Here is a 15,815-nt window from a genome sequence, read left to right as displayed (position 1 = left end):
CCTTGCCTGTGGGTTTTAGTGATGACAGCGTGCAGAGTGGAGTGGTGATGGGGAGTGGAATGGGGATAGGTCTGCCTTTGGGTGTTCCCTTTTGTGTTGCTTTTGCAGATGCAGAGCAGTGTTCCAGGTACTTGAGGGAGATGGAGGAAGACCGAGACGTGCTCTAAGGAGGTGAGCTTGTGAGTACTGTTTGCAGGAGGGTGTCTTGGGCAGCGGTTCCCTGAACAATGTTTGTTTTGTGTTTGTAGGTGGGAAGGCATGAGGCAAGTGGGTTGTTTGTGCCTAGGAGGAGGCTGGCCAGGTGAGTGTTGGTCTGCGAGATGGAGCAGAGCATAGTGTGGGGTTGTTGGTGCTGTGCCTGTTGCCCAGTGGTGTTCTGGTTTTGCAGGTGCGTGGCAGAGCTTGGCGTGGCCTCCTGTAGCCTGACAGTGGGGAAGGGTGAGCAGCACAGGTAAAGGTGTGGGAGCAAGGGGTGGGTGTGGACGGGGTGTGGTTTTGCAAACATCCCCTCAAGGTGTGGTGTTTTCTCTGGTTCTGCAGGTGTAGGATGCAGTTGTGGCGTGGAGGAGCCGAGTGCTGAGATGGAGGCAGAGGACGTGAGAGGGGCAGCTTGTTGTTGAGAGCTTTATCATTTGGTTGGGTGGTGTCGGGCTGCCTCTCAGTAATGTCTTTTGTTGTGCTTTTTCAGGTGCTGTGGGGGGCCTCTTCCCGGATGGCTGAGGATTTGAGGTGAGTGGCACGGTGTGCTGTTTGTAGTAGGGCTGTTGGGTGCTGCCTGGCGGAAGAGTGACTTTTGTGTTGTTTTTCCCAGGTGCTGTGGGTGTGCGCGCACTGGGCAGGATGTCTGAGTTTGGAACGGACGTGTTTCAGGTGAGCGGAGGGACCATGTTGTTTTGGAGGAGGGTGTTTTTTGGGGAAGAGGCTGGAGCTGTGTGGCATGCAGGTGATGGTTTGTGCTCTGTTTTGGCAGGTGGTGAGGGTGAAGGTTTGTGAGTGAAGGAAGGTCAGAGAGGGTGTGCCTGGCATTGAGGCTGGCTGTTGAGGATGGACGGTGATGCACGGCAGTGCCCAAGCTAAGTGGAGGGGGCCAAGGGTGTTGGTGTGTCTTGGGTGGTGTGTGTGGGTGGGTGGGTGTGTGCGTGGGCTGCCAGTCATTACAGTGTGGAGGCCTCCTGAGGGTGGGTGCTGTGTGTGAGGTAGAGGGAGAGGTGGGTGTGGTAGTCCGGGCAGCTCCAGCCAGTGTCTGTGTTGTTGTGTGCTGTGTTCTGTGTGTGTTGTAGGTGTCCTGTGTTTTGCTGAGGTGTTGATGTTGCTCTTGTCCTTTGTGCTCATGGAGCATGGCACAGATGTTGCATCGGTAGCATGGTAGGCATCCGGAGGCTTTTGAGTGGCCCGAGTGCTCAGCATTGTGCCAATGGATCATATCTCCTTCTGTGCTGCCTGTGAGAAGGGCTGGTGTGTTGCACTGAATTAGCATCATAGCTGTCTGTGGCTGGCCATCTTTGTGGTGATGTTTGAGCGCTTGTCGGCCGCTCTTCGCTCGTCTTCTGCGGCGGCCGCTCTTCGCTCGTCTTCTGCGGCGGCCGCTCTTCGCTCGTCTTCTGCGGCGGCCGCTCTTCGCTCGTCTTCTGCGGCGGCCGCTCTTCGCTCGTCTTCTGCGGCGGCCGCTCTTCGCTCGTCTTCTGCGGCGGCCGCTCTTCGCTCGTCTTCTGCGGCGGCCGCTCTTCGCTCGTCTTCTGCGGCATCCTTTCAGGGTTTTCTTGCCTGCATGGTCGCAGCCTTGGGTCCTTTTGGCCAGCCTCTTGTGCTTCCGTAGTCCTGGCTTTGCTGGCCCCTTGCTGTCACAGCTTGTGGCATTTGACTCTTTCTTAGGCCTCTCCTGAGCCTCTGAGGTGCACGGTTGTGCTGTTGTAGGGCTTTGTGGCCAGCAGGGTCTTATGCATGGGAATTGTTCTTTCTGCCTAGGGCTTTGCTCTGTGTTTGTGTGTGCTGTTTGTGTGTGTGCGTGTTTGTTTGGAGCTGGAGGTGCCTTGCCTGTGGGTTTTAGTGATGACAACGTGCAGAGTGGAGTGGTGATGGGGAGCAGATGATGATTGATCAGGCTTTGGGTCCTGCATTTTTCTGTTTTTTGCAGATGTGGAGCAGTCGTGGGTGCCCGAGGGAGACGGAGGACGAGCAGGGCCTGTGCAAAGCAGGTGAGCGTGTGAGTGTTGTTGGTAGGAGGGTGTCTTGGGCAGCGGTTCCCTGAACAATGTTTGTTTTGTGTTTGTAGGTGGAAGCCGTGAGGCAAGTGGGTTGCTTGTGCCTAGGAGGAGGCTGGCCAGGTGAGTGTTGGTGTGAGAGATGGAGCAGAGCGTGGAGTGGGGCTGTTGTGTTGTTGGTGCTGTGCCTGTTGCCCAGTGGTGTTCTGGTTTTGCAGGTGGCGTGGCAGAGCTTGGCGTGGCCTCCTGTAGCCTGACAGTGGGGAAGGGTGAGCAGCACAGGTAAAAGTGTGGGAGCAAGGGGTGGGTGTGGATGGGGTGTGGTTTTGTGGCCATCCCCTCAAGGTGTGGTATTGTCTCTGACTTTGCAGGTGTAGGATGCAGTTGTGGCGTGGAGAAGTTGAGTGCTGAGGCGGAGGCTGAGCAGGTAAGAGGGGGCAGCTTGTCGTTGAGAGCTTTATTCTGTCGTTGGGTGGTGTCGGGCTGCCTCTCAGTAATGTCTTTTGTTGTGCTTTTTTTCAGGTGCTGTGGGGGGCCTCTTCCCGGATGGCTGAGGATCTGAGATCCAGTAGAATGGTGAGTCCTTTGTAGTAGGGCTGTTGAGTGCTGCCTGGCGGAAGAGTGACTTTTGTGTTGTTTTTCCCAGGTGCTGTGGGTGTGCGCGCACTGGGCACGATGTGTGAGTTTGGAACGGACGTGTTTCAGGTGAGCGGAGGGACCGTGTTGTTTTGGAGGAGGGTGTTTTTTGGGGAAGAGGCTGGAGGTGTGTGGCATGCAGGTGATGGCTTGTGCTCTGTTTTGGCAGGTGGTGAGGGTGAAGGTTTGCGACTGAAGGAAGATCAGAGAGGGTGTGCCTGGCATCGAGGCTGGCTGTTGAGGATGGATGGTGACGCATGGCAGTGCCCAAGCTAAGTGGAGGGGGCCAAGGGTGTTGGTGTGTCTTGGGTGGTGTGGGTGTGTGGGTGTGTGTGTGTGTGTGGACAATCAGTGTGTTGTGTGGAGGCTTCCTCAGGATGAGTGCTGCGTGTGAGGTAGAGGGAGAGGTGGGTGAGGTAGGCCAGGCAGCTCCAGCCTGTGTCTGTGTTGTTGTGTGCTGTGTTCTGTGTGTGTTGTAGGTGTCCTGTGTTTTGCTGAGGTCTTGACGTTGCTCTTGTCCTGTGTGATGGTGGAGCATGGTGTAAACTTTGCAGGGCTAGGGTGTTAGGCATCCGGAGGCTTTTGAGTGGCCTGAGCGCTCAGCGTTGCGTCGAGGGATGGTGTCTCCTTGTGTGCCGCCCACCAAAAGGGTTGGTGTGTTGCGCTGAATTTGCATCGTAGCTGTCTGTGGCCGCTCATCTCTGTGGCAATACTGCTCACCTTCCGTGGCCGTTCATCTTTGTGGCGATGCTCCTCGCCTTCCGCGGCTGCTCTTCCTCGCCTTCCGCGGCCGCTCATCTTTGTGGCGATGCTCTTCCTCGCCTTCTGTTGGCTGCTCATCTTTGTGGTGATGCTCTTCCTTGCCTTCTGTGGCTGCTCTTCCTTGCATTCCGTGGCCGTTCATCTTTGCGGCGATGTTCTTCCTTGCCTTCCACGGCTGCTCTTCCTTGCCTTCTGCAGCCATTCATCTTTGTGGCGATGCTCTTCCTTGCCTTCTGCGGCCACTCTTCCTTGCCTTCGTGGCATCCTTTCAGGGTGGTCTTCCCTGTGTGGTTTCAGCCTTGGATCTTTCTGGCTGGCCTCTTGTGTGTTCAGGGTCCTGGCTTTGCCAGCTGCTTGCCATTATGGGCTTCTCCTGTGCCTGTGAGCTGCAGGGATGTGTTGTTGTAGGGCTTTCTGGCTGAGAGTGTTGTTTGTGTTGTGATTGTTGTTGTGTCTGTGTGTTTGTGTCTTTGTGTGTGGAGCTGGAGCTGCCTTGCCTGTGGGTGTAGTCGAGGGTGTGGGCTGTGCTAAGTACTGTATCCATGGGGCCTTGTTAGGGTTTCTGTGAGAGTGAAACTGTAAGGCAAAGCATAGTTTTATTTTTTGTATATTTATTTATTGATGGATAGGAATGATGTTTTTGGTGGGAGCCTGTTCATGGCAGTGCAGTGTTCCCTTTTAAATGGGTGGAAATTGGCTGTGTTAGTAGAGGTGAGGAATGGCTGCGGTGGGAGGGTGTGGGTAATTGTGTGGTTGTTGGTTGGGTTTGGTATTGAGTGTATCTAAGTCTGTATGCATGTGTTTGGTTTGTTTTCTGATTGTACTTAGCATTTAGTTTTTTTTTTTTTTTAATGGAAACCCCCAGGTGGTTGAAATTTTTTTTTTCCCCCTGACTTTTTTTTCCTGTGGTGTTGTTCACTGCCTGAGGTGATTTGATCATTGCCAATGTTGCTGTGCAGGGTGGGCTGGGTTTTTTTTTAGGCAGGGTGGTACGTGGAAACGCTTGGTAATGCTGTTTCTGTGAGTGGTCCTAAAAACTGGTGCTGTTTGCCATGTAGTGCAGGGAGGCAGAGTGCCTGTGGTGGGAATGAGTGGACAGTTGTGTGGATGTTGGGTGGTTTTTGGTATGGAATATGTCTAACCTTGTATGCACCTTTTGTTCTTACAGGCTGTAGTTAGCAAGTAAAATTTTTTTCCATTTTTATTTTTAAAAAAAAAAACCCAGCCGGGGGATTTTTTTTTTTTGCTTCCCCTGGCTGGGTTTTTTTTTTCCCCTGGTCCTGGTCACTCTGTGAGGCGATGATCATCGCCAATGTTGGTGCGGAGCTGTGGCTCGGGGCCGGGGTTTTCTAGGCAGGGTGGTATTTGGAAGCGCTCGGTAATGTTGTTACCGAGAGCTGTCCCAGAAGCTGCTGGTGTTTCCTTGTAAGTGCAGGGAGGTAGTGTATGCTGCTGGATGGGCGTAGCATTGGTGTGATTGTAGAGAAGGTTGGTGACGAGTGTGTGCAGCTGCTGTGGATGGTGGGCTGGTATGTTATGTTGTTGGGGTGGTTTTGTTTAGTGTTTTGTAACTGACATGTCTTTCCCCCCTCCCTTTTTTTTTTTTGCAGGTGCAGAAGCAGCTGTCATGTAGTGTGGAGATGAGCATGCTTATGTAGTGAGGAATGAAGGTGGAGGTGTTTCTGATGCTGTTGGAATAAGGAGATTGTTGTGGGTTTTTTTCTTTTTGGAGCAATAAAGATGATAGAGGTGGCTGTGTTTGTGTCTCCTTTCAAATAAAGAGGATTTTGTTGTTTGTTTCTGTTGTGTTATTTCCAGTACATGTTGCACGGAAGTCCTTTGCTCTTGTTCATCTTCCCGTTTCAAGTCAAAGTAGGAGAGAAAATTTATCCTGGTTCTTATTTGTATGGTGGTCTTTCTATGGCCTCCTAAGAAAGAAAGAGCGGGACAAATTTTTTCTCTTATTTTGTCTCTCATTGACCTTCTTTGTTTCTTTCTGCCTCCTGCCTTGTTGTCTTCCTTTGCTTTCCCCCTCTTGCTTTGTGCTTACTTTTGCTTTCTCCCTCTGTGTTCTTTCCTGTAGCTTTTCTATTTTATCTCTACTGTGATAATGTTAGCTTTATGTTGATTATTCTATTTCTCCTTATTTCAGTATATCTCCTTTTTTTTTTCCTTTTCCTCTGTGGTTAGATTCCCCCCTCTGGGCTCTTTTTTTATTTTATGATTTTTGTCCACTTCAATTTTGTCTATCTCTTGCTCTTTCCCTCTCTTTGCTCTTTCCCTCTCTTTGCTCTTTCCCTCTCTTTGCTCTTTCCCTCTCTTTGCTCTTTCCCTCTCTTTGCTCTTTCCCTCTCTTTGCTCTTTCCCTCTCTTTGCTCTTTCCCTCTCTTTGCTCTTTCCCTCTCTTTGCTCTTTCCCTCTCTTTGCTCTTTCCCTCTCTTTGCTCTTTCCCTCTCTTTGCTCTTTCCCTCTCTTTGCTCTTTCCCTCTCTTTGCTCTTTCCCTCTCTTTGCTCTTTCCCTCTCTTTGCTCTTTCCCTCTCTTTGCTCTTTCCCTCTCTTTGCTCTTTCCCTCTCTTTGCTCTTTCCCTCTCTTTGCTCTTTCCCTCTCTTTGCTCTTTCCCTCTCTTTGCTCTTTCCCTCTCTTTGCTCTTTCCCTCTCTTTGCTCTTTCCCTCTCTTTGCTCTTTCCCTCTCTTTGCTCTTTCCCTCTCTTTGCTCTTTCCCTCTCTTTGCTCTTTCCCTCTCTTTGCTCTTTCCCTCTCTTTGCTCTTTCCCTCTCTTTGCTCTTTCCCTCTCTTTGCTCTTTCCCTCTCTTTGCTCTTTCCCTCTCTTTGCTCTTTCCCTCTCTTTGCTCTTTCCCTCTCTTTGCTCTTTCCCTCTCTTTGCTCTTTCCCTCTCTTTGCTCTTTCCCTCTCTTTGCTCTTTCCCTCTCTTTGCTCTTTCCCTCTCTTTGCTCTTTCCCTCTCTTTGCTCTTTCCCTCTCTTTGCTCTTTCCCTCTCTTTGCTCTTTCCCTCTCTTTGCTCTTTCCCTCTCTTTGCTCTTTCCCTCTCTTTGCTCTTTCCCTCTCTTTGCTCTTTCCCTCTCTTTGCTCTTTCCCTCTCTTTGCTCTTTCCCTCTCTTTGCTCTTTCCCTCTCTTTGCTCTTTCCCTCTCTTTGCTCTTTCCCTCTCTTTGCTCTTTCCCTCTCTTTGCTCTTTCCCTCTCTTTGCTCTTTCCCTCTCTTTGCTCTTTCCCTCTCTTTGCTCTTTCCCTCTCTTTGCTCTTTCCCTCTCTTTGCTCTTTCCCTCTCTTTGCTCTTTCCCTCTCTTTGCTCTTTCCCTCTCTTTGCTCTTTCCCTCTCTTTGCTCTTTCCCTCTCTTTGCTCTTTCCCTCTCTTTGCTCTTTCCCTCTCTTTGCTCTTTCCCTCTCTTTGCTCTTTCCCTCTCTTTGCTCTTTCCCTCTCTTTGCTCTTTCCCTCTCTTTGCTCTTTCCCTCTCTTTGCTCTTTCCCTCTCTTTGCTCTTTCCCTCTCTTTGCTCTTTCCCTCTCTTTGCTCTTTCCCTCTCTTTGCTCTTTCCCTCTCTTTGCTCTTTCCCTCTCTTTGCTCTTTCCCTCTCTTTGCTCTTTCCCTCTCTTTGCTCTTTCCCTCTCTTTGCTCTTTCCCTCTCTTTGCTCTTTCCCTCTCTTTGCTCTTTCCCTCTCTTTGCTCTTTCCCTCTCTTTGCTCTTTCCCTCTCTTTGCTCTTTCCCTCTCTTTGCTCTTTCCCTCTCTTTGCTCTTTCCCTCTCTTTGCTCTTTCCCTCTCTTTGCTCTTTCCCTCTCTTTGCTCTTTCCCTCTCTTTGCTCTTTCCCTCTCTTTGCTCTTTCCCTCTCTTTGCTCTTTCCCTCTCTTTGCTCTTTCCCTCTCTTTAGCATGCTAATTGGGAGTAATCAATTATTATCCCAATTTATTCAAATAATAATTCTTTACTCCCAATTAGCATCCTAACCCTGCCACTCATTTCATTCAATATGCAAATTATTTTCCATTCTCTTATTATTTTTATTTCTTTTTATATACTATATATACACAACCCTAACCCACCCACCACCAGGGGGAGCCCCACCACACTAGGGTTACAGGAGGCACTCTACACTCAGGCCCCCAGGGTTAACCACTAGGGACCACACCCTCACTCTAGGGTTAGAGCCACTTACGGCACAAGCAGCCTAGGGGTTACAGGGTCAGACTCAGGGGGGTGGAGGGTTAGGGTCTGGCTCCAGGGAGGGGTTAGGCTCAAGGAGTGAGGGCCACCCAGGGTTAGGGGGTTAGCATTAGGGGGTCACAGGTCAGGGAGCACCACTTAGGGGTTGGGGTTAGGGGAGCACATCACTAGGGGTTACGGTTAGAGGGTCAGGGTTACAGGGTAGGGGTGGGGCTGGGGGTGGCAGTGCAGTTAGGGGTAGGGTCAGGGGGTTAGAGATCAGGGGTCAGGGTCTAGGGTTAGAGTGCAGCAGATCAGGGTCAGGGGTCAGGTAGGGGTCAGGTGGTTGGGGGTTAGGGTTAGGGTTAGGGTTAGGGTTAGGGTTAGGGTTAGGGTTAGGGTTAGGGTTAGGGTTAGGGTTAGGGTTAGGGTTAGGGTTAGGGTTAGGGTTAGGGTTAGGGTTAGGGTTAGGGTTAGGGTTAGGGTTAGGGTTAGGGTTAGGGTTAGGGTTAGGGTTAGGGTTAGGGTTAGGGTTAGGGTTAGGGTTAGGGTTAGGGTTAGGGTTAGGGTTAGGGTTAGGGTTAGGGTTAGGGTTAGGGTTAGGGTTAGGGTTAGGGTTAGGGTTAGGGTTAGGGTTAGGGTTAGGGTTAGGGTTAGGGTTAGGGTTAGGGTTAGGGTTAGGGTTAGGGTTAGGGTTAGGGTTAGGGTTAGGGTTAGGGTTAGGGTTAGGGTTAGGGTTAGGGTTAGGGTTAGGGTTAGGGTTAGGGTTAGGGTTAGGGTTAGGGTTAGGGTTAGGGTTAGGGTTAGGGTTAGGGTTAGGGTTAGGGTTAGGGTTAGGGTTAGGGTTAGGGTTAGGGTTAGGGTTAGGGTTAGGGTTAGGGTTAGGGTTAGGGTTAGGGTTAGGGTTAGGGTTAGGGTTAGGGTTAGGGTTAGGGTTAGGGTTAGGGTTAGGGTTAGGGTTAGGGTTAGGGTTAGGGTTAGGGTTAGGGTTAGGGTTAGGGTTAGGGTTAGGGTTAGGGTTAGGGTTAGGGTTAGGGTTAGGGTTAGGGTTAGGGTTAGGGTTAGGGTTAGGGTTAGGGTTAGGGTTAGGGTTAGGGTTAGGGTTAGGGTTAGGGTTAGGGTTAGGGTTAGGGTTAGGGTTAGGGTTAGGGTTAGGGTTAGGGTTAGGGTTAGGGTTAGGGTTAGGGTTAGGGTTAGGGTTAGGGTTAGGGTTAGGGTTAGGGTTAGGGTTAGGGTTAGGGTTAGGGTTAGGGTTAGGGTTAGGGTTAGGGTTAGGGTTAGGGTTAGGGTTAGGGTTAGGGTTAGGGTTAGGGTTAGGGTTAGGGTTAGGGTTAGGGTTAGGGTTAGGGTTAGGGTTAGGGTTAGGGTTAGGGTTAGGGTTAGGGTTAGGGTTAGGGTTAGGGTTAGGGTTAGGGTTAGGGTTAGGGTTAGGGTTAGGGTTAGGGTTAGGGTTAGGGTTAGGGTTAGGGTTAGGGTTAGGGTTAGGGTTAGGGTTAGGGTTAGGGTTAGGGTTAGGGTTAGGGTTAGGGTTAGGGTTAGGGTTAGGGTTAGGGTTAGGGTTAGGGTTAGGGTTAGGGTTAGGGTTAGGGTTAGGGTTAGGGTTAGGGTTAGGGTTAGGGTTAGGGTTAGGGTTAGGGTTAGGGTTAGGGTTAGGGTTAGGGTTAGGGTTAGGGTTAGGGTTAGGGTTAGGGTTAGGGTTAGGGTTAGGGTTAGGGTTAGGGTTAGGGTTAGGGTTAGGGTTAGGGTTAGGGTTAGGGTTAGGGTTAGGGTTAGGGTTAGGGTTAGGGTTAGGGTTAGGGTTAGGGTTAGGGTTAGGGTTAGGGTTAGGGTTAGGGTTAGGGTTAGGGTTAGGGTTAGGGTTAGGGTTAGGGTTAGGGTTAGGGTTAGGGTTAGGGTTAGGGTTAGGGTTAGGGTTAGGGTTAGGGTTAGGGTTAGGGTTAGGGTTAGGGTTAGGGTTAGGGTTAGGGTTAGGGTTAGGGTTAGGGTTAGGGTTAGGGTTAGGGTTAGGGTTAGGGTTAGGGTTAGGGTTAGGGTTAGGGTTAGGGTTAGGGTTAGGGTTAGGGTTAGGGTTAGGGTTAGGGTTAGGGTTAGGGTTAGGGTTAGGGTTAGGGTTAGGGTTAGGGTTAGGGTTAGGGTTAGGGTTAGGGTTAGGGTTAGGGTTAGGGTTAGGGTTAGGGTTAGGGTTAGGGTTAGGGTTAGGGTTAGGGTTAGGGTTAGGGTTAGGGTTAGGGTTAGGGTTAGGGTTAGGGTTAGGGTTAGGGTTAGGGTTAGGGTTAGGGTTAGGGTTAGGGTTAGGGTTAGGGTTAGGGTTAGGGTTAGGGTTAGGGTTAGGGTTAGGGTTAGGGTTAGGGTTAGGGTTAGGGTTAGGGTTAGGGTTAGGGTTAGGGTTAGGGTTAGGGTTAGGGTTAGGGTTAGGGTTAGGGTTAGGGTTAGGGTTAGGGTTAGGGTTAGGGTTAGGGTTAGGGTTAGGGTTAGGGTTAGGGTTAGGGTTAGGGTTAGGGTTAGGGTTAGGGTTAGGGTTAGGGTTAGGGTTAGGGTTAGGGTTAGGGTTAGGGTTAGGGTTAGGGTTAGGGTTAGGGTTAGGGTTAGGGTTAGGGTTAGGGTTAGGGTTAGGGTTAGGGTTAGGGTTAGGGTTAGGGTTAGGGTTAGGGTTAGGGTTAGGGTTAGGGTTAGGGTTAGGGTTAGGGTTAGGGTTAGGGTTAGGGTTAGGGTTAGGGTTAGGGTTAGGGTTAGGGTTAGGGTTAGGGTTAGGGTTAGGGTTAGGGTTAGGGTTAGGGTTAGGGTTAGGGTTAGGGTTAGGGTTAGGGTTAGGGTTAGGGTTAGGGTTAGGGTTAGGGTTAGGGTTAGGGTTAGGGTTAGGGTTAGGGTTAGGGTTAGGGTTAGGGTTAGGGTTAGGGTTAGGGTTAGGGTTAGGGTTAGGGTTAGGGTTAGGGTTAGGGTTAGGGTTAGGGTTAGGGTTAGGGTTAGGGTTAGGGTTAGGGTTAGGGTTAGGGTTAGGGTTAGGGTTAGGGTTAGGGTTAGGGTTAGGGTTAGGGTTAGGGTTAGGGTTAGGGTTAGGGTTAGGGTTAGGGTTAGGGTTAGGGTTAGGGTTAGGGTTAGGGTTAGGGTTAGGGTTAGGGTTAGGGTTAGGGTTAGGGTTAGGGTTAGGGTTAGGGTTAGGGTTAGGGTTAGGGTTAGGGTTAGGGTTAGGGTTAGGGTTAGGGTTAGGGTTAGGGTTAGGGTTAGGGTTAGGGTTAGGGTTAGGGTTAGGGTTAGGGTTAGGGTTAGGGTTAGGGTTAGGGTTAGGGTTAGGGTTAGGGTTAGGGTTAGGGTTAGGGTTAGGGTTAGGGTTAGGGTTAGGGTTAGGGTTAGGGTTAGGGTTAGGGTTAGGGTTAGGGTTAGGGTTAGGGTTAGGGTTAGGGTTAGGGTTAGGGTTAGGGTTAGGGTTAGGGTTAGGGTTAGGGTTAGGGTTAGGGTTAGGGTTAGGGTTAGGGTTAGGGTTAGGGTTAGGGTTAGGGTTAGGGTTAGGGTTAGGGTTAGGGTTAGGGTTAGGGTTAGGGTTAGGGTTAGGGTTAGGGTTAGGGTTAGGGTTAGGGTTAGGGTTAGGGTTAGGGTTAGGGTTAGGGTTAGGGTTAGGGTTAGGGTTAGGGTTAGGGTTAGGGTTAGGGTTAGGGTTAGGGTTAGGGTTAGGGTTAGGGTTAGGGTTAGGGTTAGGGTTAGGGTTAGGGTTAGGGTTAGGGTTAGGGTTAGGGTTAGGGTTAGGGTTAGGGTTAGGGTTAGGGTTAGGGTTAGGGTTAGGGTTAGGGTTAGGGTTAGGGTTAGGGTTAGGGTTAGGGTTAGGGTTAGGGTTAGGGTTAGGGTTAGGGTTAGGGTTAGGGTTAGGGTTAGGGTTAGGGTTAGGGTTAGGGTTAGGGTTAGGGTTAGGGTTAGGGTTAGGGTTAGGGTTAGGGTTAGGGTTAGGGTTAGGGTTAGGGTTAGGGTTAGGGTTAGGGTTAGGGTTAGGGTTAGGGTTAGGGTTAGGGTTAGGGTTAGGGTTAGGGTTAGGGTTAGGGTTAGGGTTAGGGTTAGGGTTAGGGTTAGGGTTAGGGTTAGGGTTAGGGTTAGGGTTAGGGTTAGGGTTAGGGTTAGGGTTAGGGTTAGGGTTAGGGTTAGGGTTAGGGTTAGGGTTAGGGTTAGGGTTAGGGTTAGGGTTAGGGTTAGGGTTAGGGTTAGGGTTAGGGTTAGGGTTAGGGTTAGGGTTAGGGTTAGGGTTAGGGTTAGGGTTAGGGTTAGGGTTAGGGTTAGGGTTAGGGTTAGGGTTAGGGTTAGGGTTAGGGTTAGGGTTAGGGTTAGGGTTAGGGTTAGGGTTAGGGTTAGGTTAGGGTTAGGGTTAGGGTTAGGGTTAGGGTTAGGGTTAGGGTTAGGGTTAGGGTTAGGGTTAGGGTTAGGGTTAGGGTTAGGGTTAGGGTTAGGGTTAGGGTTAGGGTTAGGGTTAGGGTTAGGGTTAGGGTTAGGGTTAGGGTTAGGGTTAGGGTTAGGGTTAGGGTTAGGGTTAGGGTTAGGGTTAGGGTTAGGGTTAGGGTTAGGGTTAGGGTTAGGGTTAGGGTTAGGGTTAGGGTTAGGGTTAGGGTTAGGGTTAGGGTTAGGGTTAGGGTTAGGGTTAGGGTTAGGGTTAGGGTTAGGGTTAGGGTTAGGGTTAGGGTTAGGGTTAGGGTTAGGGTTAGGTTAGGGTTAGGGTTAGGGTTAGGGTTAGGGTTAGGGTTAGGGTTAGGGTTAGGGTTAGGGTTAGGGTTAGGGTTAGGGTTAGGGTTAGGGTTAGGGTTAGGGTTAGGGTTAGGGTTAGGGTTAGGGTTAGGGTTAGGGTTAGGGTTAGGGTTAGGGTTAGGGTTAGGGTTAGGGTTAGGGTTAGGGTTAGGGTTAGGGTTAGGGTTAGGGTTAGGGTTAGGGTTAGGGTTAGGGTTAGGGTTAGGGTTAGGGTTAGGGTTAGGGTTAGGGTTAGGGTTAGGGTTAGGGTTAGGGTTAGGGTTAGGGTTAGGGTTAGGGTTAGGGTTAGGGTTAGGGTTAGGGTTAGGGTTAGGGTTAGGGTTAGGGTTAGGGTTAGGGTTAGGGTTAGGGTTAGGGTTAGGGTTAGGGTTAGGGTTAGGGTTAGGGTTAGGGTTAGGGTTAGGGTTAGGGTTAGGGTTAGGGTTAGGGTTAGGGTTAGGGTTAGGGTTAGGGTTAGGGTTAGGGTTAGGGTTAGGGTTAGGGTTAGGGTTAGGGTTAGGGTTAGGGTTAGGGTTAGGGTTAGGGTTAGGGTTAGGGTTAGGGTTAGGGTTAGGGTTAGGGTTAGGGTTAGGGTTAGGGTTAGGGTTAGGGTTAGGGTTAGGGTTAGGGTTAGGGTTAGGGTTAGGGTTAGGGTTAGGGTTAGGGTTAGGGTTAGGGTTAGGGTTAGGGTTAGGGTTAGGGTTAGGGTTAGGGTTAGGGTTAGGGTTAGGGTTAGGGTTAGGGTTAGGGTTAGGGTTAGGGTTAGGGTTAGGGTTAGGGTTAGGGTTAGGGTTAGGGTTAGGGTTAGGGTTAGGGTTAGGGTTAGGGTTAGGGTTAGGGTTAGGGTTAGGGTTAGGGTTAGGGTTAGGGTTAGGGTTAGGGTTAGGGTTAGGGTTAGGGTTAGGGTTAGGGTTAGGGTTAGGGTTAGGGTTAGGGTTAGGGTTAGGGTTAGGGTTAGGGTTAGGGTTAGGGTTAGGGTTAGGGTTAGGGTTAGGGTTAGGGTTAGGGTTAGGGTTAGGGTTAGGGTTAGGGTTAGGGTTAGGGTTAGGGTTAGGGTTAGGGTTAGGGTTAGGGTTAGGGTTAGGGTTAGGGTTAGGGTTAGGGTTAGGGTTAGGGTTAGGGTTAGGGTTAGGGTTAGGGTTAGGGTTAGGGTTAGGGTTAGGGTTAGGGTTAGGGTTAGGGTTAGGGTTAGGGTTAGGGTTAGGGTTAGGGTTAGGGTTAGGGTTAGGGTTAGGGTTAGGGTTAGGGTTAGGGTTAGGGTTAGGGTTAGGGTTAGGGTTAGGGTTAGGGTTAGGGTTAGGGTTAGGGTTAGGGTTAGGGTTAGGGTTAGGGTTAGGGTTAGGGTTAGGGTTAGGGTTAGGGTTAGGGTTAGGGTTAGGGTTAGGGTTAGGGTTAGGGTTAGGGTTAGGGTTAGGGTTAGGGTTAGGGTTAGGGTTAGGGTTAGGGTTAGGGTTAGGGTTAGGGTTAGGGTTAGGGTTAGGGTTAGGGTTAGGGTTAGGGTTAGGGTTAGGGTTAGGGTTAGGGTTAGGGTTAGGGTTAGGGTTAGGGTTAGGGTTAGGGTTAGGGTTAGGGTTAGGGTTAGGGTTAGGGTTAGGGTTAGGGTTAGGGTTAGGGTTAGGGTTAGGGTTAGGGTTAGGGTTAGGGTTAGGGTTAGGGTTAGGGTTAGGGTTAGGGTTAGGGTTAGGGTTAGGGTTAGGGTTAGGGTTAGGGTTAGGGTTAGGGTTAGGGTTAGGGTTAGGGTTAGGGTTAGGGTTAGGGTTAGGGTTAGGGTTAGGGTTAGGGTTAGGGTTAGGGTTAGGGTTAGGGTTAGGGTTAGGGTTAGGGTTAGGGTTAGGGTTAGGGTTAGGGTTAGGGTTAGGGTTAGGGTTAGGGTTAGGGTTAGGGTTAGGGTTAGGGTTAGGGTTAGGGTTAGGGTTAGGGTTAGGGTTAGGGTTAGGGTTAGGGTTAGGGTTAGGGTTAGGGTTAGGGTTAGGGTTAGGGTTAGGGTTAGGGTTAGGGTTAGGGTTAGGGTTAGGGTTAGGGTTAGGGTTAGGGTTAGGGTTAGGGTTAGGGTTAGGGTTAGGGTTAGGGTTAGGGTTAGGGTTAGGGTTAGGGTTAGGGTTAGGGTTAGGGTTAGGGTTAGGGTTAGGGTTAGGGTTAGGGTTAGGGTTAGGGTTAGGGTTAGGGTTAGGGTTAGGGTTAGGGTTAGGGTTAGGGTTAGGGTTAGGGTTAGGGTTAGGGTTAGGGTTAGGGTTAGGGTTAGGGTTAGGGTTAGGGTTAGGGTTAGGGTTAGGGTTAGGGTTAGGGTTAGGGTTAGGGTTAGGGTTAGGGTTAGGGTTAGGGTTAGGGTTAGGGTTAGGGTTAGGGTTAGGGTTAGGGTTAGGGTTAGGGTTAGGGTTAGGGTTAGGGTTGGGGTTAGGGTTAGGGTTAGGGTTAGGGTTAGGGTTAGGGTTAGGGTTAGGGTTAGGGTTAGGGTTAGGGTTAGGGTTAGGGTTAGGGTTAGGGTTAGGGTTAGGGTTAGGGTTAGGGTTAGGGTTAGGGTTAGGGTTAGGGTTAGGGTTAGGGTTAGGGTTAGGGTTAGGGTTAGGGTTAGGGTTAGGGTTAGGGTTAGGGTTAGGGTTAGGGTTAGGGTTAGGGTTAGGGTTAGGGTTAGGGTTAGGGTTAGGGTTAGGGTTAGGGTTAGGGTTAGGGTTAGGGTTAGGGTTAGGGTTAGGGTTAGGGTTAGGGTTAGGGTTAGGGTTAGGGTTAGGGTTAGGGTTAGGGTTAGGGTTAGGGTTAGGGTTAGGGTTAGGGTTAGGGTTAGGGTTAGGGTTAGGGTTAGGGTTAGGGTTAGGGTTAGGGTTAGGGTTAGGGTTAGGGTTAGGGTTAGGGTTAGGGTTAGGGTTAGGGTTAGGGTTAGGGTTAGGGTTAGGGTTAGGGTTAGGGTTAGGGTTAGGGTTAGGGTTAGGGTTAGGGTTAGGGTTAGGGTTAGGGTTAGGGTTAGGGTTAGGGTTAGGGTTAGGGTTAGGGTTAGGGTTAGGGTTAGGGTTAGGGTTAGGGTTAGGGTTAGGGTTAGGGTTAGGGTTAGGGTTAGGGTTAGGGTTAGGGTTAGGGTTAGGGTTAGGGTTAGGGTTAGGGTTAGGGTTAGGGTTAGGGTTAGGGTTAGGGTTAGGGTTAGGGTTAGGGTTAGGGTTAGGGTTAGGGTTAGGGTTAGGGTTAGGGTTAGGGTTAGGGTTAGGGTTAGGGTTAGGGTTAGGGTTAGGGTTAGGGTTAGGGTTAGGGTTAGGGTTAGGGTTAGGGTTAGGGTTAGGGTTAGGGTTAGGGTTAGGGTTAGGGTTAGGGTTAGGGTTAGGGTTAGGGTTAGGGTTAGGGTTAGGGTTAGGGTTAGGGTTAGGG

General features: G+C 50.5%; 1 long non-coding RNA gene across 1 annotated transcript; it reads left to right on the top strand.

Moving 5' to 3' along the window:
* The first annotated feature begins 399 nt into the window (after positions 1–399).
* Positions 400–2,909, top strand: LOC138066638 (uncharacterized). Its single transcript, XR_011139921.1, has 4 exons — positions 400–451; positions 541–596; positions 689–729; positions 2,848–2,909. It is a non-coding gene; the product is annotated as an uncharacterized lncRNA (long non-coding RNA).
* Positions 2,910–15,815: the final 12,906 nt, after the last annotated feature.

This window comes from Struthio camelus, chromosome 3 (assembly GCF_040807025.1).
Source record: "Struthio camelus isolate bStrCam1 chromosome 3, bStrCam1.hap1, whole genome shotgun sequence".
NCBI classification, from domain to species: Eukaryota; Metazoa; Chordata; class Aves; order Struthioniformes; family Struthionidae; genus Struthio; species Struthio camelus.
The sequence above is the reverse complement of the archived record's forward strand: the minus strand, read 5'-3'. Positions and strand labels throughout refer to the sequence as shown.